A 24,954-nucleotide genomic window follows, 5' to 3' on the forward strand; every position below is an offset into this window, starting at 1 on the left:
TTCAGAGTCCAAACTTAAAACGACCATAACTTTCGCCTCGGAACTCGAATCGGGCCCATTTTTTTCAAATCACACAGAATTAAATTTCGCATCCGATTCTTTCCTGCTTTGCCGGATTCGCTGTTTTTAAAATTCCTGAATTCGGCTTGGAAATAGGACTTCTCATTTTCCAAACATTTATTCCGATTTTAGGGAAAACCTGTAGAAATTCCAAAGGACGCGTCATTGCACAAAAAAATCTGAAACTTAGTGTGTTTTCTTCTTATGTGCTGCTGCAAAAGAGAAAAATATAAAAAAATATTTGAAAAAATCGCAAAAAAAAGAGTAGCACATAAACAGAAACGCTAGTGTTCTGTGCACCTCTGTGATTATTTTGCCCCAAGTCTGTTTTCTTGCTGCACCTAGATACTTGTACCTCCTTTCTTGTGCCTTGGTCCAACTGTTCTATTACATTTTCTAGGCCAGCAACTAGGACGAGTACTTGGAACACTTATTCAGCATTGCTATCTGTTACTGACTTGTGTGCCACATATATATATTTAGTCAGCCTTCCTAGAGCTCCAGCTTTCTCTCGAGCAGAACAAGTACTCCTTTGCAATCACACCCACGCTCATTGGACAGTCACACCGGTCATCGTTTGCCACCTGCAGTGCTGGTAAGAACCTTGTAAGAGTGGGGTAAGACGCTTCATAATTTGTATTCCACCACCACCACCACCCTGAGAGATAGTTGTAGAGTTCACATTGTTTGTTGCCTTTTTGTATCTATTTTGTGCTAACAATGACAGGACCAAAGAACCAAATGGACAAGGAGAAGGGGCCTAAGGTTAACGACGATGAGTGTGTCTCTCAGCTGGAATTGAAGGAGATGATGCGCTCGATGACTGAAGCTTTTAAAAAAATACCAGGACTCTGCAGCGACATCCTATGAGCAGCTTGATCGACGAGTCGCTGAACTTATTACACGCATGGACGTACTGGAGGCTCGTCCCCCACCACCAACTCCAGCCCTAGCTCACTCTCCTGTGGACGACGACGACGATGACGACGATGTTTATGCACCGCTGTGACAACGCCTCGCACGTAATCGACAAGGTATGAGAGGTAATGGTAGACGTCGTCATCATAATCCTGAACCAGACCATGATCCATTTGCTAAGATTAAGTTCTCTATTCCACCGTTCATGGGTTCTTATGATGTTGAAGCTTACTTAGACTGGGAGATGACGGTAGAACAAAAATTTAATTCCCATCTTGTTCCTGAGCAGCATAGGGTTAGACAAGCCACTAGTGAATTTAGAGATTTTGCTATCATTTGGTGGAATGAACTTGTTAACACACGTGCTGCACCACAAACATGGAATGCGTTAAAAGAGGAGATGCGAGCTCGCTTTGTTCCCCCTTCTTATAGACGTGATCTTCGAAAAAAATTGCAACGCTTAGATCAGGGAGACATGTCGGTACAGGAATACTACCAAGAGCTTCAGAAAGGTATGCTACGATGTGGGGTAGTTGAGGATCCGAAGGATCATCTAGTATCAGAGCTAGGGCCCATTTTAAGAAGGTGCGAATGATGAGGACATCCTCCACTATTACCCGTTGGTAAAGACGCAATTGGCCCAGTAGGCCCAATTGTAGTCGGACGGTGACCATGTGAGCCTCAGAATTATCCCACCTCGCTTAACTTGGGAGGAGGAAGCCATTTTAAAAGGGAGAGCCACCCTTCCCCTATTGGACTAGTCTTTTGAGGCGATTGGGCCTTTCCCTGAGTTGGGTGTGCATAATGAACTGTTGGGCTTCGGGCAACCCTAATTTGTTGGGCCTCGACCAACCCCACCTGGGCTGGGTGTATCACCTTAGAGGCAGCAACACACTTAAATCGGAATAACCCGTCAGTCCCTCAGATCTAGTCTGATAAAGCCACTTCCCTAGGATCAAATACCACTAGCTCACTCGAAGGTGAGTCACAGAGAGAATACAATAAAGCATGAAACCACGAATTAAAGTACTGGAGTTATTACATAATTCAGAGTTTTAGATGAAAGGGAACAAGTTCATAAATGAAGTGCAGCGGATAATCGATAACGTCGAATGCTGAGGAATAGGGCAATGCCTGGCCCACTACTCCTCCTGCTCCTCTCCTGCCGGAGCAGCGTCCCACTCGACCATCCAACCTGGTGGCAGGATGGAAGGCCAAGTCACACCATCAACCATGTCCTGTAGCGTACCTGCAAAAATTATGCCACAAGCAAGGCTGAGTATACTAATACTCAGCTAGACTTACCCGGTGTGAGGAGTCTACTCCTCTACCTCTAGACCATGCAGTTGTTTGGCTTAGGGGTTTGGTTTGCTAAAAGCACTAGCTGAGTCTAAAATCAATTTTAGATTTTCCAATTCTAGCATTATTAATTTAGCTAAGTTTGCTTCTTCTAAGCATACATGGTAGCAATCATTTAGTACAATCAACATGTTATCTCAAGGAAAATCTCATTTCACTTCTTACTCAATGCAGTACAAGGGGTCAAGCAATCTCATTAGCTGTGAGAAGCAGATGATTCGAATCGAGTTTTAACCTTGCAAGGTAAACCTAAACACACGACATGTAGGGGCACTCTGTCCCCACACACATCAACCGTCCCCATCGATTCCCCGTTCGCGGCCAGGACTCACCACCTTGGCATACAATGCTCCACTGACCCCGGCTACCGCCGTGCAGTGACCGCACTTTTACCCACCATAGCTAGCATGGGAGACCCAGTCTCAGGACGAGTGAGGGGTAAAGTCCGCGTCCGGCTTCACTCAGGTACTAGGTTTAACGGTTACCATATTTCCCGACATGTGTTTAGTACTTTCAAACGCTTGACTCAGGTATCCACACATTAATTCTTAATTCCATTTCCGTCTCATGGACAAGGCATCCACCCTGGATCCAAGTCCATAGACCAACATAGATCCCGTTATCAAGATGAATACAATCAATTCCTGACCTCGCGCGAGTGCTGGAAAAATCACTCGACTTCTATCGAGACCCTAATTAGCAAAGCAGCTACTCGACCTAGCATACTAGTACCCATCTCAAAAAGGAATCCTGAGTTCATGCAACTAAGGGTTTCAAGCAACTCCTACACTTAAGTGCACATTACAAGCCTACAAACATTAAGTGTAGTAAAGTAGCATATATAAATTGGTTATGCATAAAACCGGGGGCTTGCCTTCAAATGCTGGGACTGCGGGGAGATCCTCTGTGGCAGGCTCGGGAGCTGGCTCCTGGTCTTCCTCGTGGACAGCTCCTTGCTCGGAAATGAGCACGTACTCTCCGTCAGCGAGGTTGCAGTCTAATGAATGCAATGAGTGAGATATATGTATGCTATGATATGGAATGTGGTAGTAATAGAAATGATTAAATTGATAAAGTAAGGTTAAATCTTACTACGGGGATTCTAGTGGTATACTTAGCCAATTTAGGGTCAAGTATGGTTAATTTAAATGGTCAGATTATTTTAGTGCCCCGCTGATTTCCTTTTAGTGTCTTAGTGAAAGTTTATTATGATCCTTGCTGAATTCATTGGGGTGAGATTCATTATCCTTACTAATTCTCGCTTCTTCTCTTTTCCTATTATGCTTTTAAGGTGGGCTTGAACTACAACATAGCTTTATAAATTTCCAAAAAATATGTAAAACTTACAGTAGTTTCTCACTGGTGTATAACTCTCAGTCCCAAAAATTTAGGCTTAAAATGTTAGGGGTTCACTCTGTACAAAAATACTAAGTCTTAGGGCAGAGAGGGTGCTTTGAACTACTACTCTCTTTTAACAGTGAAGTATTCCCTAAGGCTTATTTTTGCTGGTATATGGGTGCAATAATATAACTTTGTACCAAGTTTTAGCCAATGATATCTATTGGTCATTTTATTGTGATTTTCTAAAGTTTTAGGGCCTAATGGTGCTTTCTACTACTACTACTATAGTTGAAAAATGTCAAACAACAAATTTCTCATTTTTTCTATCTTCTTCTTTGTGCAAGAGCAATCATTCTAAAATTTGGCACTTTTTGCTTAGGGAAAAGGGTGGTAGAATTTTTTGGAATAAATGGTCTTTTTCATGGGACAGGGGGTAATGTGTGTTACCTTTTATTTTTAATTGGGTTTCATATTTTTCTATGGTGGTTTACCTCATAAGTAATTGGGTAAAAATTTGTTTGCCCACTGTTGCACAATTTTTGGCTTTCACATGATTTAATTAAAACATAGGTCAAATCCAAGTTCTAATAATTCAACTCACTTATTGTGATGGGTTGGGGTGTTTATTATTTTTGGAGTGGTGTTCTAGCAGTTAGGAGTTTACTGAAATTTCCTTACCATTTTTGCAATGGTCCTTATATTTTTAACTATGGCTTCTCTTGATTTCTTAGTGCCTAATAAAATAATTAACCTTGGGTTAGCTCTGGACTAGGGTTCTCTATAGTTTTCCTATGTTCTTTATCACTTAGGTATTCTAGGAAAATATGTGCATTCTCTGTTTATTATCTTCCATTGTCTTTCTCAATTTTCTAAGTTTTGGGCAGAAATAGTTTTTAATGGTCATTCTTGTGTTATTCTTGTATACTGGGGGTGCTTAGTATTTTTAAACAGTGTGTATATTGGGTATGTATCTCTACAATTTTTCTTCAGCCTAGTATAGAAGTCTTTCTATTTTTCTCTGGATTAATAGGTTTTGGGTATTTTCCTAATTTAAACCCAGACTCTAAAAAGTATTGCAGAAACCATGGGGTTTACTATTTTTGTCTGATAGTCTATAATATGTAGGTCCTAGCAAAATTGGTTTGACCAAATTTGGTTGAATAATACTCAAGTTATGAATTTTCTAAGTTCTCTGCTCATTTAAAAGGAATAAACAGAAATGGTTAAAGGAAAATGACTTTGCATCGGGGTCCCTAGGTTTATTCTATCTGAGTCATTTAAACCGTGCCCTGAAGCACTATTCACATGAGTCTCTGACTTAGCACTTAACCCCCTAGGTTTTTATCCCATCTAACCCGCGCTCCTCCTTCGCCGGAACAGCGATGGTAGAGGTCCGACGAAGGGTCGGGTGAGGTTCGGGGGTCTCTAGCGATCACGTCGAGGTGTGGATCGTCGGCGGTGGTGGTCGGAGATGGGCTGTCCACGTGCGCAGGCGGTCGGGCTCGCCGGCGGTGCGTACTCCGGCCTACTCACGGCGGTAGAGTCAAATTAAAGTGCTCGAGGAGCTTCAGTGAAGGTCAGCGGTGATGTGGGTGCAAGGAATTGGAGAGTGGCTCACCGTGTGACCCGGTCTACGCGTGGTGGCGGTCGGCCGAAGTCCAGTGAGGTTGTGCTTGCTTCTCCGGTGAGGCAATGCCTCGGCTTAAGCTTGGGAAAGCTTCTCCGCCTCTCGAGGAAGCCGTCCAGGGGCTAGGGCGAGGCTAGGGGTCGTCGGGAAGAGCTGGCCACGGTGGCCGAGCGCTCTGGTGGCTTGGCGGGTGGCACAGAGCTCGCCGGTGAAAGTCGCCTAGAGGAGGGGTGGATAGGCGGAAACTGAAATTTACAAACTTTAAGCACAACTACAAGTCGGGGTTAGCGTTAGAAATAAAATCGAGTCCAAAAGAGAGGGTGAAAAAATCACAAGCAAATGAAAAGAGTGACACAGTGATTTGTTTTACCGAGGTTCGGTTCTTGCAAACCTAATCCCCGTTGAGGTGGTCACAAAGACCGGGTCTCTTTCAACCCTTTCCCTTTCTCAAACGGTCACCTAGATCGAGTGAGCTTCCTTCCTTGATTTTCTGGGTCACTTAGACCCCGCAAGGACCACCACACAATTGGTGTCTCTTGCTTCACTTACAAGGCTTTGAGAGTAAGAATGAGAGAAAGAAGAAAGCCAACCTAGCAACAAGAGCAACAAAAGAACACAAGTCGATCTTCTCACAAGTCCTAAAAACTAGAGTTGAATTGTGGACTTTGATTTGATCGGAGGCTTTGATTTGTGTCTTGGAGTGTTGTGTATTGCTCTTGTATTGAATGAGGAGTAGTGAATGCTTGATTGTCTTGAATAGTGGTGGTTGGGGGGTATTTATAGCCCCAACCACCAAAACAGCCGTTGGGGAGGGCTGCTGTCGATGGGCGCACCGGACAGTCCGGTGTGCCAGCCACGTCACCCAACCGTTAGGGTTCTGACGGTTTCGACCATTGGAGCTCTGACATCTTGGGGCACCGGACAGTCCGGTGCCGCACCGGACAGGCACTGTTCATTGTCCAGTGCACCTTCTGGCGCTGCTCTGACTCTGTCGCGAACTGTCCGCGCACTGTTCACGCTGCAGGCGACCGTTGGAGTCGACCGTTGCGCTTCTGAGTCGTTGCTCCACTGGCACAACGAACAGTCCGGTGACCCACCAGACAGTCTGGTGAATTATAGCGGAGCAGCTCTCCAGAAACCCGAAGGTGCAGAGTTTGAAGTCGATCAGCCCTGGGCACCGGACACTGTCTGGTGGTGCATCGGACACTGTCCGATGGCACACCGGACGGTCTGGTGCGCCAGACCATGGTTCTCTTCGGTTTCTTTTGCTCCTTTTTTTGAACCCTAATTTAGATCCTTTTATTGGTTTGTGTTGAACCTTTAGCACCTGTAGAATACATAATCTAGAGCAAACTAGTTAGTCTAATTATTTGTGTTGGGCATTTCAATCACCAAAATCATTTAGAAAAAGGTTTGACCCTATTTCCCTTTCAATCTCCCTCTTTTTGGTGATTGATTCCAACACAAACCAAAGCAAATATGTAAGTGCAGAATTGAATTAGTTTGCCTAATGCAAGTGCAAAGGTTGCTTGGAATTAAACCAATTTATACTCTCACTAGATATGCATGGATTGCTTTCTTTCTTTTAACATTTTGGATCACGCTTGCACCACTTGTTTTGTTTTTGCAAAATCTTTTGTAAAATCTTTTCAAAGTTTTTTTGCAAATAGTCAAAGATACATAAATAAGATTTCGAGAAGCATTTTCAAGATTTGAAATTTTCTCCCCCTGTTTCAAAGTGCTTTTCCTTTGACTTAAACAAAACTCCCCCTTAAATGAAATTCTCCTCTAAGTGTTCAAGAGGGTTTTAGATGTCAATTTTGAAAGTGGGCATTCTAATTTGAAATATATCAACAATAAGATACCAATTGAAAATTTTCTGAATTAATTGAAAAAACTTTGAAATTGGTGGTGGTGCGGTCGTTTTGCTTTGGGCTAATACTTTCTCCCCCTTTGGCATGAATCGTCAAAAACGGATACTTTGTGAGTGAAATATAAGCCCTTATTACTTTCTCCCCCATTGGTATGAGTAATAAGAGTGAAGATTATACCAAGGTGGAGAATGGTGCGGAGTGACGGCGAAGGGTAAATAATATCGATAGAGTGGAGTGGAAGCCTTGTCGTCGCTGAAGACTCCATTTCCCTTTCAATCTATGACTTAGTATGAAATACACTTTGAACAGACATTAGTCATAGAGATAAAAGAGATATGATCAAAGGTACATAAATGAGCTATATGTGCAAAGTATCAATCAAAGTTCCAAGAATCAAGAATGTTTAGCTCATTCTTAAGTTTGGTAAAGGTTTTCTCATCTAATGGTTTGGTAAAGATATCGGCTAGTTGTTCTTTGGTGCTTACATAGGCAATCTCGATATCTCCCTTTGTTGGTGATCCCTCAAAAAGTGATACCGAATGGCTATGTGCTTAGTGCGGCTGTGTTCAACGGGATTATCTGAAAGAGCTACTGAGTTTTGTTTCTTTGAAGCCCAAGACACTAGGGATCTTCTCAAGAACTGACAAGTCCCTGATGTGCTCTTCCTATCAATTTTACACCTTGCCCAATCAGCATCTGAATATCCTATTAAATCAAAAGTTGATCCCTTGGGATACCAAAGACCAAACTTAGGTGAATGAACTAAATATCTCAAGATTCTTTTCACGGCCCTAAGATGAACCTCCTTAGGATCGACTTGGAACCTTGCACACATGCATACGGAAAGCATAATATCCAGTCGAGATGCACATAAATAGAGTAAAGATCCTATCATCGACCGGTATACCTTTTGATCTACGGATTTACCTCTCGTGTCGAGGTCGAGATGCCCATTGGTTCCCATGGGTGTCTTGATGGGCTTGGCATCCTTCATTCCAAATTTGGTAAGTATATCTTGAATGTACTTGGTTTGGCTGATGAAGGTGCCCTCTTGGAGTTGCTTCACTTGAAATCCTAGAAAATACTTCAACTCCCCCATCATAGACATTTCAAATTTTTGAATCATGATCCTACTAAACTCTTCACAAGTAGATTTGTTAGTAGACCCAAATATGATATCATCAACATAAATTTGGCATACAAACAAATCATTTGCAATGGTTTTAGTAAAGAGTGTAGGATCGGCTTTTCCGACTTTGAAGCCATTAGTGATAAGGAAATCTCTTAGGCATTCATACCATGCTCTTGGGGCTTGCTTGAGCTAATAAAGCGCCTTAGAGAGTTTATAAACATGATTAGGGTACTCACTATCTTCAAAGCCGGGAGGTTGCTCAACATAGACCTCTTCCTTGATTGGTCCATTGAGGAAGGCACTTTTCACGTCCATTTGATAGAGCTTAAAGCCATGGTAAGTAGCATAGGCAAGTAATATACGAATTGACTCAAGTCTAGCTACGGGTGCATAGGTTTCTCCGAAATCTAAACCTTCGACTTGTGAGTAGCCCTTGGCCATAAGTCTGGCTTTGTTCCTTGTCACCACACCATGCTCATCTTGCTTGTTGCGGAATACCCATTTGGTACCTACAATATTTTGATTAGGACGTGGAACTAAATGTCATACCTCATTCCTCGTGAAGTTGTTGAGTTCCTCTTGCATTGCCAACACCCAATCCGAATCTCTTAATGCATCTTCCACCCTGTATGGCTCAATAGAAGACACAAAAGAGTAATGTTCACAAAAATGTGCGACTCGAGATCGAGTTGTTACCCCCTTATGAATATCGCCGAGAATGGAGTTCACGGGGTGATCTCTTTGAATCGCTTGATGGACTCTTGGGTGTGGCGGTCTTTGACCCTGTTCTTCTTGATCATCTTCCTTGTCTTGATCATTATCATCTCCTCCTTGACCATTGTCCTCCTCTTGAGGTGGCTCATCTTCTTGATCTTCCCCTTCATTATCTTGAGCCTGATCCTCATCTTGAGTTGGTGGAGATGCTTGATTTGAAGATGATGGTTGATCTTGTGCTTGTGGAGGCTCTTCGGATTCCTTAGGACACACATCCCCAATGGACATGTTCCTTAGAGCGATGCACGGAGCCTCTTCATCATCTAATTCATCAAGATCAACTTGCTCTACTTGAGAGCCATTAGTCTCATCAAACACAATATCACAAGAAACCTCAACTAATCCAGTGGATTTGTTAAAGACTCTATATGCCCTTGTGTTTGAATCATAACCGAGTAAAAAGCCTTCTACAACCTTAGGAGCAAATTTAGATTTTCTACCTCTTTTAACAAGAATAAAACATTTGCTACCAAAGACTCTAAAATATGAAACATTTGGCTTTTTACCGGTGAGGAGTTCATATGATGTCTTCTTGAGGATTCGGTGAAGATAGAGCCGGTTGATGGAGTAGCAGGCGGTGTTAATCACCTCAGCCCAAAACCGGTCCGGAGTCTTGTACTCATCAAGCATGGTCCTTGCCATGTCCAGTAGAGTTCTATTCTTCCTCTCCACTACACCATTTTGCTGAGGTGTGTAGGGAGAAGAGAACTCATGCTTGATGCCCTCTTCCTCAAGAAAGCCTTCAATTTGAGAGTTCTTGAACTCTGTCCCATTGTCGCTTCTTATCTTCTTGATCCTTAATCCAAACTCGTTTTGAGCTCATCTCAAGAATCCCTTTAAGGTCTCTTGGGTTTGTGATTTTCCTACAAAAAGAATACCAAAGTGAAGTGAGAATAATCATCCACAATTACAAGACAATACTTACTCCCGTCGATGCTTATGTAAGCGATCGGGCCGAATAAATCCATGTGGAGTAGCTCAAGCGGCCTGTTGGTCGTCATGATGTTCTTGTATGGATGGTGGGTACCAACTTGCTTCCCTGCTTGACATGCGCTACAAACCCTGACTTTCTCAAAATGAACATCGGTTAGTCCCAAAATGTGTTCTCCCTTTAGAAGCTTGTGAAGATTCTTCATCCCAACATGGGCTAGTCGGCGATGCCAGAGCCAACCCATATTAGTCTTAGCAATTAAGAAAGTATCGAGTTCAGCTCTATTAAAATCAACTAAGTATAGCTGACCCTCTAATACTCCCTTAAATGCTACTGAATCATCACTTCTTCTAAAGACAGTAACACCTATATCCGTAAAAAGACAGTTGTAGCCCATTTTACATAATTGAGAAACAGAAAGCAAGTTGTAGTCTAAAGAATCTACAAGAAAAACATTGGAAATAGAATGGTTAGGAGATATAGGAATTTTACTTTGACCAAACCTTGATTTCCATCCCCGAATGTGATAGCTCTTTGGGGATCATCGTTTTTCTTGTAGGAGGAGAACATCCTTTTCTCCCCTGTCATGTGGTTTGTGCATCCGCTATCAATAATTCAACTTGAGCCCCCAGATGCATAAACCTACAAAACAAGTTTAGGCCTTGTTCTTAGGTACCCAAACGGTCTTGGGTCCTTTCACATTAGAAACAAGCACCTTGGGTACCCAAACACAAGTCTTAGAGCCCTTGTGTTTGCCCCCAACATATTTGGCAACTACATTGCCTGATTTGTTAGTTAAAACATAAGAAGTATCAAAAGTCTTAAATGAAACATTAGGCTCATTTGATGCAACAGGAGATTTCTTTTTAGGCATTTTAACATGAGTAGAATGCCTAGAACTAGATGTCTCATTCTTATACATAAAAGCATGATGAGAACCAGAATGAGACTTCCTAGAATGAATTCTCCTAATTTTATGCTCAGGATAACCAGCAGGATATAAAATGTAACCCTCATTATCCTGTGCCTTGGGAGCCTTGCCCTTAACAAAATTGGACAATCTTTTAGGGGCATTAAGCTTGACATTGTCTCCCTTTTGGAAGCCAATGCCATCCTTAATGCCAGGACATGTCCCATTATAGAGCATGCTTCTAGCAAATTTAAATTTTTCAATTTCTATCTCATGCTCATTAATTTTAGCAGTTAGTTGAGTTATGTGATCATTTTGTTCTTTAATTAAAGCTAGGTGATCATGGATAGCATCAACATTAATATCTCTACATCTAGTACAAAGAGAAACATGATCAACACTAGATGTAGAAGGTTTGCAAGATTTTAATTCATCAATCTTAGCATGCAAAATGGTGTTCTCATTTCTAAGATTGGAAATAGAATTATTGCAAACATTTAAATCCTTAGCCTTAGCAATTAATTTATCATTCTCAATTTTAAGGCTAGAAAGTGATTCATTCAACTTATCAATCTTAGCAATTAAATTAGCATTATCATTTTTAAGATTGACAAGAGAATCATCACAAACATTTAACTTCTCAACCTTAGCAAGTAATTTGGCATTCTCATTTCTAAGGTTAGAGACAGTGTCATGGCAAATGCTAAGCTCTTTAGACAGGTTTTCATTTTTCTCTACTTCCTGAGCATAAGCATTTTTAACTTTAACATGCTTTTTGTTTTCCTTAATAAGGAATTCCTCTTGGCTATCCAAGAGTTCATCCTTTTCATGAATGACACCTATCAATTCATTTAATTTTTCTTTTTGTTGCATGTTTAAGTTAGCAAAAAGTGCAAGCAAATCATCTTCATCATCACTAGAGCTACCATCATCACTAGATGTCGTATATTTAGTGGAGGCTCTAGATTTTACCTTCTTCTTTTTGTCGTCCTTTGCCATGAGGCACTTGTGACCGACGTTGGGGAAGAGGAGGCCTTTGGTGACGGCGATGTTGGCGGCGTCCTCGTTGGAGGAGGAGTCGGTGGAGCTCTCATCGGAGTTCCATTCTTGACATACATGGGCATCGCCACCCTTCTTCTTGTAGTATCTTTTCTTTTCCTTCCTTTTTCCCTTCTTGTCGTCGCCCTGTCACTATCACTAGATAATGGACATTTAGCTATAAAATGACTGGGCTTACCACATTTGTAGCACACTTTCTTGGAGCGGGGTTTGTAATCCTCCCCCTCCTTTGTTTGAGGATTTGGCGGAAGCTCTTGATGATGAGCGCCATTTCCTCGTTGTTGAGCTTGGAGGCGTCGATAGGGAGCCTACTTGATGTAGACTCTTCTTTCTTTTCTTCCGTCGCTTTGAATGCGACGGGTTGCACCTCAGGTGTGGAGGTGCCGCCTTGCTCGACGATTTGTTTGGAGCCTTTGATCATCAACTCAAAGCTCACAAACTTTCCTATCACTTCCTCGGGAGACATTAGTTTATATCTAGGATCACCACGTATTAATTGAACTTGAGTAGGATTACAAAATACGAGTGATCTAAGAATAACCTTGACCATTTCATGGTCATCCCATTTGGTGCTCCCGAGGTTGCGCACTTGGTTGACCAAGGTCTTGAGCCGGTTGTACATGGCTTGTGGCTCCTCTCCTTGGTTGAGGGTGAATCGACCGAGCTCCCCCTCGATCGTCTCCCGCTTGGTGATTTTGGTCACCTCATCTCCTTCGTGCGTGGTCTTTAGCACGTCCCAAATCTCTTTGGTACTCTTCAACCCTCGCACTTTATTATACTCCTCTCGACATAGAGAGACGAGGAGTATAGTAGTGGCTTGGGAGTTGAAGTGCCGGATTTGGGTGACCTCGTCCGAGTCGTAGCCTTCATCCCCCACGGATGGTACCTGCGCTCCAAACTCAACAATGTCCCAAATGCTAGCGTGGAGTAAGGTTAGATGATGCCTCATTTTATCACTCCACATATAATAATCTTCACCGTCAAAGACCGGTGGTTTGTCTAGTGGGACGAAAAGTGAAGGAGTGCGTTTGGAAATGTGAGGATAGCGTAGGGGAATCTTACTAAACTTCTTGCGCTCATGGCGCTTAGAAGTGACGGACGGAGTGTCGGAGCCGGAGGTGGATGGCAACGAGGAATCGGTCTCGTAGTAGACCACCTTCTTCATCTTATTTTCTTGCCGCCGCTCCGATGCGACTTGGCATGTGAAGGGGATCCCTTCATCTTGTTGCCGGACTCCCCCGATGGAGCCTTCCCGTGGCTTGTAGACTTGTCAGCGCCAGTCACGATCTCCTTCTTGGCGTGATCTCCCAACATTACTTCGAGTGGTTAAACTCTAATGAAGTACCGAGCTTTGATACTAATTGAAAGTCGCCTAGATGGGGGTGGATAGGCGGAAACTGAAATTTACAAACTTTAAGCACAACTACAAGCCGGGGTTAGCGTTAGAAAAAAACCGAGTATGAAAGAGAGGGTGAAAACAAATCACAAGCAAATGAAAAGAGTGACACAGTGATTTGTTTTATCGAGGTTCGGTTCTTGCAAACCTAATCCCCGTTGAGGTGGTCACAAAGACCGGGTCTCTTTCAACCCTTTCCCTCTCTTAAACGGTCACCTAGACCGAGTGAGCTTCCTTCCTTGATTTCCCAGGTCACTTAGACCCTGCAAGGACCACCACACAATTGGTGTCTCTTGCTTCGCTTACAAGGCTTTGAGAGTAAGAATGAGAGAAAGAAGAAAGCCAACCAAGCAACAAGAGCAACAAAAGAACACAAGTCGATCTTCTCACAAGTCCTAAAAACTAGAGTTCAATTGTGGACTTTGATTTGATCGAAGGCTTTGATTTGTGTCTTGGAGTGTTGTGTATTGCTCTTGTATTGAATGAGGAGTAGTGAATGCTTCATTGTCTTGAATAGTGGTGGTTGGGGGGTATCTATAGCCCCAACCACCAAAACAGCCATTGGGGAGGGCTGCTGTCGATGGGCGCACCGGACAGTCCGGTGCACCACCGGACACTGTCCGGTGCGCCAATCACGTCACCCAACCGTTAGGGTTCTGACGGTTTTGACCGTTGGGGCTCTGACATCTTGGGGCACCGGACAGTCCGGTGCCGCACCGGACAGGCACTGTTCACTGTCTGGTGCGCCTTCTGGCGCTGCTCTGACTCTGTCGCGAACTGTCCGCACACTGTTCACGTTGTAGGCGACCGTTAGAGTCGACCGTTGCGCTTCTTAGCCGTTGCTCCGCTGGCACACCGGATAGTCCAGTGACCCACCGGACAGTCCGGTGAATTATAGCGGAGCGGCTCTCCAGAAACCCGAAGGTGAAGAGTTTGAAGTCGATCAGCCCTGGGCACCAAACACTGTCCGGTGGCACACCGGACGGTCCAGTGCGCCAGACCAGGGTTCTCTTCGGTTTCTTTTGCTCCTTTCTTTTGAACCCTAACTTAGATCCTTTTATTGGTTTGTGTTGAACCTTTAGCACCTGTAGAATACATAATCTAGAGCAAACTAGTTAGCCCAATTATTTGTGTTGGGCATTTCAACCACCAAAATCATTTAGGAAAAGGTTTGACCCTATTTCCCTTTCAGCTGGAGCTAAGGACTGGGCTGAGACAGTGAGGGCAAGAGCGGAGTGAAGTGTTGCGTGTCCGGGGTGGCCTTTAAAGGCACGGCGCGGTGTACGGGCGGCGTGGACCAAAGCGGGCGCGTGGGCATGCACGGCTTGGCGCGGGTGCACGGGCTGGCGTGCACCAGGCATGTCAGCCGCGGTCGAGCACGTGGCATGGTTTCTTCTGCTCCTATTCTAACGCCGATAGGGCATAGATCTTTGCAAATTTGGGCAAGATCGCCATGTAGAATTTGTTCCCCCGACTGAGCTCTGTTGCTTGTGTGTGGACGTTGTGCGGTTTTGGGCTATGGACAGGGAGTTGTCACGTCGCCAAATCGCCAGTGTCACACGGCCGAGTTCCGAGGAAAATCCGCACCAAGATTGTGTCAAACGTTTGAGAAATTTTCTCAAACTTCGCCAGGGCGTGTTCAAGGTAGTTTGGCGCCATTTCGGTATTTGGACTTATTTGATTCAAATTTTTTAAAAACAGAGAACACAGTTGATCTTTGAAAAGGGGCTGAAATTCAGATTTCTGAATTTTTCCATAGGGCATTACTTCATGGGCTGTTTTGGGGATTTTGGAAAATTCAAATGACCTATCTTCCTTACTACATTTTGTAGGTTATTTAGTGCACTAAAACTTTGCTAATTGGTTCATATCAAAATTTTGTATTTTTCCCAAGTCTTTTCTCCAATTCCCTTTATGTGCTTAAATGGCCCATTTGAAAGGTGTTAGGGTTTTAGATGTTTTTCTCACTTAAAGTGCATGATGTGCTTAGGGTATAATTCTTGAGCTGAAAAATATTTTGCTTAGGATTTTAACCCTTTAAGTTTGGTGTTTCATGCATCATTTGAGCCACATGTGATAATGGTCACAAGTTGGGGTACTGGAAAACCCTAGGTAACACTGAGGTGTTACAGCCTTCCCCCCTTAAAGGAATCTCGTCTCGAGATTTGGGATGGAGTCCTCCGGGGTGAAGAGAAGGTTATGGCTTGCTCGTATGTTGTGGGTTTATTAAGGTTCTCTAGTAAACTGCTCTTCGAATGTCATCCTCTTTGCAACTTCAGAAGGAAGTCCTTTTTTATTTAATTTTACAACCTACTCAATTCATGTTAAGATCATCCTTCTTATATTTAGATTCAAAGGGCAGGGGGAGGGGCTGGGTATGGTTACGTACCGATTCCCTTAGGTAGACAATCGGGGAAGTTCGAACGTAGAAATTCCTCAGTCTCCCAGGTAGCTTCTTCCTCTGAGTGATTGCTCCACTGGATCTTATACATTTTGATCGACTTAGCACGAGTTGATATTTCCTTGCAATCTAGAACCTTGGAAGGGCACTCTTGATATGATAGATCTGGTTCTATCTCCACTTCTGGTTCTGCTATGATCTCGGTTGGCAATCAAACACATTTCTTTAATTGGGATACATGGAACACATTATGGATGGCAGACATTTTCAGAGGTAGCTTCTATTTGTACGCCACGGGTCCACATGCTTCCACGATCTCATAAGGTCCAATGTAGCGAGGGGCTAACTTGCCTTTGATCCCAAACCTTTGCACTCCTTTGGTGGGTGATACTTTCAGATATACGAAATTTCCCACTTCAAACTAGAGGGGTTTTCTTCTCTTATCATGGTAACTCTTCTGCCTGGCCTGAGCAGCTTCTAGATTCTTCCTGATTAGTTTGACTTTCCTTTTGGCTTCAGTCACTAAGTCAGGTCCAAAGAATTCTCTTTCTCCAAGCTAAGACCAGTTGAGGGGTGTTCGACACCTTCCATATAGGGCTTCGAAGGGTGCCATCTTTAGGCTGGATTGATAACTGTTGTTATAAGCAAATTCTGCCAAAGAGAGGTACTTATCCCAGTTCTTGCCGCAATCAATCGCACAAGCCCTTAGCATATCTTCAAGAATTTGATTGACCCTTTCGGTCTGACCATCAGTCTGGGGGTGGTAAGCTGAACTCCTTATTAGCTTGGTTCCCAAAGGCCCTTGCAATTGCTCCCAAAATCTGACAATGAATTGGGCTCCTCGGTCAGAGACAATGGTCCGGGGTAACCCGTGCAAACACTCGATTCGGTCAATATACAGTTCTGCATACTTCTGAGCCTTATCGGTGGTGTGCACTGGAAGAAAATGTGCCACTTTTGTCAATCGATCCTCAATGACCCAAATCGAATCATGATGCCGAGAGGTGTTGGGCAGACCCACAATGAAATCCATGCTGATGTCATCCCATTTCCATGAAGGTATTGATAGGGGTTACAAGGCACCAACTGATTTTAAGTGGCTTGCCTTTATCCTCTGACATGTGTCACATTTCGATACATACTGAGCTATTTCTCTCTTCATTCTGGTCCACCAATACAAGGGCTTCAGATCATGGTACATCTTGGTGCTTCCCAGATGCATGAAGAATTTGGAGAGATGAGCCTCATCCAAGATTTTCTTCTTGAGATCTTTATTTTTAGGAACCACCAATTTGTCTTTAAACCACAATATCCCCTTGCTGTCTTGGCGAGAACACTTATACTTCTCCGCTTTCTGATGGAGGTTCTCCTTAACAATTTGCACTCCCTTGTCACTGAGTTGGGCCATAATTATCTGGTCTTGCAAGGTTGGCTCAATGGAAATGTGAGACAAGGCACCAGAAGGAATCACTTCGATCTTCATCTTGCTCAACTCATCGCACAGGGTATTGATGCGAGAATCCATCATCACACAGTTGCATTGTGACTTCCGACTCAGCGCATCAGCTACCACATTGGCTTTCCCCAGGTGGTAGTGTACTTCCAAGTCGTAGTCCTTGATCAATTCTAGCCATCTTCTCTTCCTCATGTTAAGATCAGCCTGAGTAAAAATGTACTTGAGGCTCTTGTGATCGGTATAGATGTTGCAGTGGGTTCCCATCAAATAGTGCCTCAACATTTTTAATGCATGAACCACAATTGCTAACTCCAAGTCATGAGTGGGATAATTTTGCTCGTGAGGCCTGAGTGCCCTTGATGCGTAGGCAATGACTCGGTTGTCTTGCATCAAAACACAACCCAGTCCAGTGCCAGAGGCATCACAATACACATCAAATGGCTTGTTGTTGTCGGGTTGCGCTAACACGGGTGTTGTGGTCAGATGCTACCTCAAGGTGTGGAAGGAATCTTCGCACTTCTGACCCCATTCGAATTTTGCTCCCTTCTTCAACAATTAAGTCATGGGCTTCACAATTCGAGAGAAGTCTGGAATGAACCTTCGATAATACCCGGCCCATCCCAGAAAACTTTGAATCTGACGGACAGTTGTTGGCGGCTTCCAGTTCATCACTTCTTGCACTTTATGTGAATCAACAACTATGCCCTCCTCAGAGATAGTGTGACCCAAGAATTTGATTTCTTTCAGCCAAAAATCACATTTTGACTGTTTGGCATAAAGACGGTGCTCTCGCAGACATTGGAGCACTACATGCAAATGACCGACATGCTCTTCTTCATTCTTTGAGTACACCAAGATATCATCGATGAAAACCACCACGAACTTGTCCAGTTCAGGCATGTAGATTGAATTCATCAGATACATGAAGTATGCTAGCGCATTAGTTAACCCAAACGACATCACCAAATACTCATATAGTTCGTATCTGGTTGAGAATGCAGACTTTGGAATATCACTTGCTCGTATCTTGATCTGATGATAGCCGGAGCGAAGGTCTATCTTGGAAAACACTTTGGCTCTGACCAATTGATCGAATAGAACATCAATACGAGGCAAAGGATACTTGTTTTTGATAGTCACCGCATTGAGTGGGCGGTAATTTATACATAGCCTCAAGCTTTCATCTTTCTTCTTCACAAATAAGACTGGACATCCCCAAGCCGAAGTACTTGGGCGGATGAAACCCTTGTCCAATAGCTCTTGCAGCGGTTTCTTCAATTTTGCCAATTCCGCGGGTGGCATCTGGTAAGGCCTCTTGGAAATAGGTGTCGTTCTCGGTTGCAACTTGATGGCGAATTCAATATCCCGGTCTGGTGGCATTCCTGGCAACTCATCAGGGAAAACATATTCACAAACCACTGGAATTTTCTTCAAGGGTAACTCTATCATAGCAAAAGCACATGACCGAGTGGTTTCTTGGCTGGGCAGGAATAAGGTGAATTTCCCACAGATTGGGGATTGGATTTCAACGATGCGGTTGGCTACATCTAGCACCACTTGGTGTCGGGTCATCCAATTGGCTCCCAAAATAATGTCCACATTTTCCAATCCTAGAATAAGGAGGGTGGTTTTGATAATGCTGCTTCCCAGCCGAATAGGCACACTTTGATTTAATTGGTTTGTTGCAACCTTGCCTCCTAGCGTTGTGATCATAAAAGACCCTTGGGTATGACAGAAATGCAATTGACATTTAGCACTGAACTTCTGGCTAATGAAGCTATGTGATGCACTAGAATCAAACAGAATTAGTGCAGGTTGATTAAAAACTGAAAAGATGTCAGTCATGACGGGGGCTCCTTCATGTAGCTCCTCTAGAATAGTGAAATTGAGCTTCTCTTGTCTGACTTGCACCTTCTGCTTTCGTCCTCTGTCTTGGTTTGGTGCTGGCATCTGCCTCTGCTGATTCCTCGAGCAATTCTTGGCATAATGGCCCACATTGCCACATGTGAAGCATTTGTTTCCATTCCCCTGGCGGAACTGCTGCTGGGGTTGATTGTTCCTTGGGGCAAGAGCTAGAAAACAATTGGGTGCTTGCTGCTGCTGAGGCGGCCTGATAACCCATCTTCCTGCCTACTGCTGAAATCCTCTACTCTGGTTGTTGGAGACAATCCTGAACCTCTAGGGTGGAGCTAAGGGTTATGACATTGGTGCCTTCCTCTTCTTCTCTGCTCGGTGAGCTACAATACAGTCTTCCTGTGATATGGCCAGGTTGACCAACTCATTGAAGCTATCAGCCCAAACAGTGTTGAGGCGCTCACGCAACTTGGTGTTGAGACCTCTGCGGAAACGGTCCCTCTTCTTCTCATCAGAATCTACGTGATAACTCGCATACTAGCACAGGTCATTAAAGGCCTAGGCAAACTGCAGCACAGTGCGGGTTCCCTGAGTTAATGCCAGAAACTCATTCAGCTTGCGATCCAGAATCCCTGCTAGAATGTGGTGTCCCCTTAAAGCAGTCTTGAACTCCTCCCATGTCACTTCATGATCAGCAGGTAGCATGGCGCGAAAATGGTCCCACCATGTCCGAGCAGGTCCGTGAAGCTGTTGCGCGGCGAAACGAGTCTTGGTGTCATCGGGGCAAGCTCCCATGAGGAGGGGAAACTTGGACTCCACAACTCGTAGCCACACATCGACGTCAAGCGAATCCTTTGCCTTGGTGAACAGGGGCAGCTGCGTTCTCAGGAACTCCTGGTAGGTTGCCGCGGCCAGAGGTCGTTGTGGCTGGCCTCCACCATACTGCTGAGGGTGGGGCTGACGCTGCAATAGCTGCCGCAGAATCTCATTCTACTGAGCCATCAGCTCCTGCATCGTGGGAGCTAGAGGAGGTGGCGGGGGAACTTGCTCGTTCTGCCTGCGACGCTGCCTAGCTACCATCTAAAAACAGATATTATCGCCATTGTTATCCCAATTCACCATTCCGAACAATATTCTTTATATCATACGGAAAGGAAATGTCATAACATAACATCAAATCGGACGAGAATAACATGATTACATTCACTTCATTACTCACAAAAGTTCTCCTGGGTTACATCAATTTAGGGAAAAGTACCCATAAGCCTAGTCCAAAATCTGGTGCCAAACTAAGCTCGCGTGGGTTTCTATTCTCCTAATGCGTCAAGTTAACCCATCAACCCTGAGTAGTAGAAGGGACACTGGATATGGGCGAAGGGGGCATCTCGGAGGGAGTCGCATTGGTACCAGGGGCTGGCTCTAACTCCTCGGGAGCCTACTCTCCCTCGCTTTCGGCCTCGTTTGCCTCCATATCATGGTGGTGCATCTCCAGGTGGTCGTTATCTTCCTCAAGCTCTTCCTGCACATTACAGAGCTGGTTCTCCAGGACATCAATGGTGTTGTCCTAGATCTCCACCTGCTACTCCAAGGTGGCGATGCGCTGGCTCAACTGTTCCACCTGTAGGTCCTTCTCCACCAACTCTGAAGACAGGTCGACCACGAAGTCCTCTCGGCTGTCGAGGGTGAGCTTAGTGGTCTGGGCGAGGTTAGCAAGGTGCGCCATGGCATCGCTCTTTAGAGCCTGAAGGCTGTACAGTGCGCTCATGCACTGAACAGTGATCCTCCCAACTTGGTCAGGATGCATAGCCCACACGTCTTTCACATGGCTCACACGGTTGCACCACATGGGGTCATCCCTCTTCTCAGCGGGGAAGAGTCCCAGTGGGTGCATTACCATCTCCAAGGGATGGTAGCCACCGAAAGTCGGCAGAGTCTTCATAGCTACAACCTCGGTGGTGTCGTTCGACCTGAATCCAATAGTCTTGGAGTCAAGGGAACGCCAACCCGACTGTAGGGGGTGAGCCTCTAGAGTCAGCCAGACTCAGCAACGTGGTACCCAATGCTCCTCGTACAACTGCACTATGTACAAAGGGGGTGTAGGGTAACCGGCGGAGCTGAGCACCTCCCACAAGATGGAAGGGAAACCCTCGTGGGAAAGGAAATCAGAACTAAAACGAGTGTCTCCTTCGTTGGCAGGGGTGGGTGAAGTCATCTGTGGAAGAGGATTAGACGTAAACGTTACGGTAGTGGAAAGGAAAAACATGTGAGCCCGGGTTGTTAAAAGGTTAGATTAAATTTTTACTCCTTATGTTATTTATTGTTATCCCTATTAACTATATTCAAGCTTGAATGCATCTTTCCTTTAATTTCTAATCCTTTCATGTTTTATAATGCATGCATGCTGAAAGATCGTCTCCTCACCGATTAGAAGGGTGCTTTTAGGGCATCCGTGCAATTCTAAAACTGGCCCATATTGCCTATTTAATTAGCCACCTGTTTTCCCCACTATTCCTAAGGCCTTTCGTCCTAAGTCTAGCATTCTAGTCCTGACGATTCCAATACTCGTTTCTAAGCAAGTTTTATTTTTGAAAAGTTGGTATTCACGATTTATTGATTTCTCTGTGGTGGTATTTGCTCCGATACCAGCTGTGGCGGAACCGCCCGAATTATTCCAGCTTAAGTGCCCAAGTCACGTCTTAGAGGCAGCAACACACTTAAATCGGAATAACCCGTCAGTCCCTCAGATCTAGTCTGATAAAGCCACTTCCCCGGGATCAAATACCACTAGTTCACTCGAAGGTGAGTCACAGAGAGAATACAATAAAGCATGAAACCACGAATTAAAGTACTGGAGTTATTACATAAATCAGAGTTTTAGATGAAAGGGAACAAGTTCATAAATGAAGTGCAGCGGATAATCGATAACGTCGAATGCTGAGGAATAGGGCAAGGCCTTGCCCACTACTCCTCCTGCTCCTCTCCTGCCAGAGCAGCATCCCACTCGACCGTCCAACCCGGTGGCAGGGTGGAAGGCTAAGTCACACCATCAACCATGTCATGTAGCGTACCTGCAAAAATTGTGCCACAAGCAAGGCTGAGTATATTAATACTCAGCTAGACTTACCCGGTGTGAGGAGTCTACTCCTCTACCTCTAGACCATGTAACTGTTCGGCTGAGGGGTTTGGTTTGCCAAAAGCACTAGCTGAGTCTAAAATCAATTTTAGATTTTTCAATTCTAGCATTATTAATTTAGCTAAGTTTGCTTCTTCTAAGCATACATTGTAGCAATCATTTAGTACAATCAACATGTTATATCAAGCAAAACCTCATTTCACTTCTTACTCAATGCAGTACAAGGGGTCAAGCAGTCTCATTAGCTGCGAGAAGCAGACGATTTGAATCGAGTTTTAACCTTGCAAGGTAAACCTAAACACATGACATGTAGGGTCACTCCGTCCTCACACACACCAACCGTCCCCATCGATTCCCCGTTCGCGGCTAGGACTCACCGCCTTACCATACAATCCTCCACTGACCCCGGTTGCCGTCGTGCAGTGACCGCACTTGTACCCACCATAGCTAGCATGGGAGACTCAGTCTCAGGATGAGTGAGGGGTAAAGTCCGCGCCCGGCTTCACTCAGGTACTAGGTTTACCGGTTACCATATTTCCCGACATGTGTTTAGTACTTTCAAACGCTTGACTCAGGTATCCACACATTAATTCTTAATTCCATTTCCGTCTCATGGACAAGGCATCCACCCTAGATCCAAGTCCATAGACCATCATAGATCCCGTTATCAAGATGAATACAATCGATTCCTGACCTCGCGCGAGTGCTGGAAAAATCACTCGACTTCTACCAAGATCCTAATTAGCAAAGCAACTACTCGACCTAGCATACTAGTATCCATCTCAAAAAGGAATTCTGAGTTCATGCAACTAAGGGTTTCAAGCAACTCCTACACTTAAGTGCACATTACAAGCCTACAAACATTAAGTGTAGTAAAGTAGCATATATAAATTGGTTATGCATAAAACCGGGGCTTGCCTTCAAATGCTGGGGCTGCGGGGAGATCCTCTGTGGCAGGCTCGGGAGCTGGCTCCTGGTCTTCCTCGTGGACAGCTCCTTGCTCGAGAATGAGCACGTACTCTCCGTCAGCGAGGTTGCAGTCTAATGAATGCAATGAGTGAGATATATGTATGCTATGATATGCAATGTGGTAGTAGAGAAATGATTAAATTGATAAAGTAAGGTCAAATCTTACTATGGGAATTCTAGTAGTATACTTAGCAAATTTAGGGTCAAGTATGGTTATTTTAAATGGTCAGATTATTTTAGTGCCCCGCTGATTTCCTTTTAGTGTCTTAGTGAAAGTTTATTATGATCCTTGCTGAATTTATTGGGGTTAGATTCATTATCTTACTAATTCTCGCTTCTTCTCTTTTCCTATTATGCTTTTAAGGTGGGCTTGAACTACAACATAGCTTTATAAATTTCCAAAAAATCTGTAAAATTACAATAGTTTCTCACTAGTGTATAACTCTCAGTCTCAAAAATTTAGGCTTAAAATGTTAGGGGTTCACTCTGTACAAAAATACTAAGTCTTAGGGCAGAGAGGGTGCTTTGAACTACAACTCTCTTTTAACAGTGGATTATTCACTAAGGCTTATTTTTGCTGGTATTTAGGTGCAATAATATGAATTTGTACCAAGTTTTAGCCAATGATACCTATTGGTCATTTTATTGTGATTTTCTAAAGTTTTAGGGCCTAGTGGTGCTTTCTACTACTACTATAGTTGAAAATTTTCAAACAACATATTTCTCATTTTTCCTATCTTCTTCTTTGTGCAAGAGCAATCATTCTAAAATTTGGCAACTTTTTGCTTAGGGGAAAGGGTGGTAGAAATTCTTGGAATATATGGTCTTTTTCATGGATATGGGGTAATGTGTGTTACCTTGTATTTTTAATTGGGTTTCAAATTTTTCTCTGGTGGTTTACCTCATAAGTAATTGCGTAAAAAAATTGTTTGCCCACTGTTGCACAATTTTAGGCTTTCACATGATTTAATTAAAACATAGGTCAAATCCAAGTCCTAATTATTCAACTCACTTATTATGATGGGTTGGGGTGTTTATTATTTTTGGAGTGGTGTTCTAGCAGTTAGGAGTCTACTGAAATTTCCTTTCCATTTTTGCAATGGTCCTTATATTTTTAACTATGGCTTCTCTTGATTTCTTAGTGCCTAATAAAATAATTAACCTTGGGTTAGCTCTGGACTAGGATTCTCTGTATTTTTCCTATGTTAGTTATCACTTACGTATTCTAGGAAAAATATGTTCATTCTCTATTTATTATCTTCCATTGCCTTTCTCAATTTTCTAAGTTTTAGGCAGAAATAGTTTTTAATGGTCATTCTTGGGTTATTCTTGTATACTGGGTGCTTAGTATTTTTAAACAGTGTGTATGTTGGGTATGTATCTCTACAATTTTTCTTTAGTCTAGTATAGAAGTATTTCTATTTTTCTCTAGATTAATAGGTTTTGGGTATTTTCCTAATTTAAACCCAAACTCTAAAAAGTATTGCAAAAACCATGGGGTTTACTATTTTTGTCTGATAGTCTATAATATGTAGGTCGTAGCAAAATTGGTTCGACCAAATTTGGTTGAATAATACTCAAGTTATGAATTTTCTAAGTTCTCTTCTCATTTAAAAAGAATGAACAGAAATGGTTAAAGGAAAATGACTTTGCATCGGGGTCCCTGGGCTTATTCTATCTGAGTCGTTTAAACCGTGCCCCTGAAGCACTATTCACATGAATCTCTGACTTAGCACTTAACCCCCTAGGTTTTTATCCCA

The sequence above is a fragment of the Zea mays genome, chromosome 4 (assembly GCF_902167145.1).
Source record: "Zea mays cultivar B73 chromosome 4, Zm-B73-REFERENCE-NAM-5.0, whole genome shotgun sequence".
NCBI classification, from domain to species: domain Eukaryota; kingdom Viridiplantae; phylum Streptophyta; class Magnoliopsida; order Poales; family Poaceae; genus Zea; species Zea mays.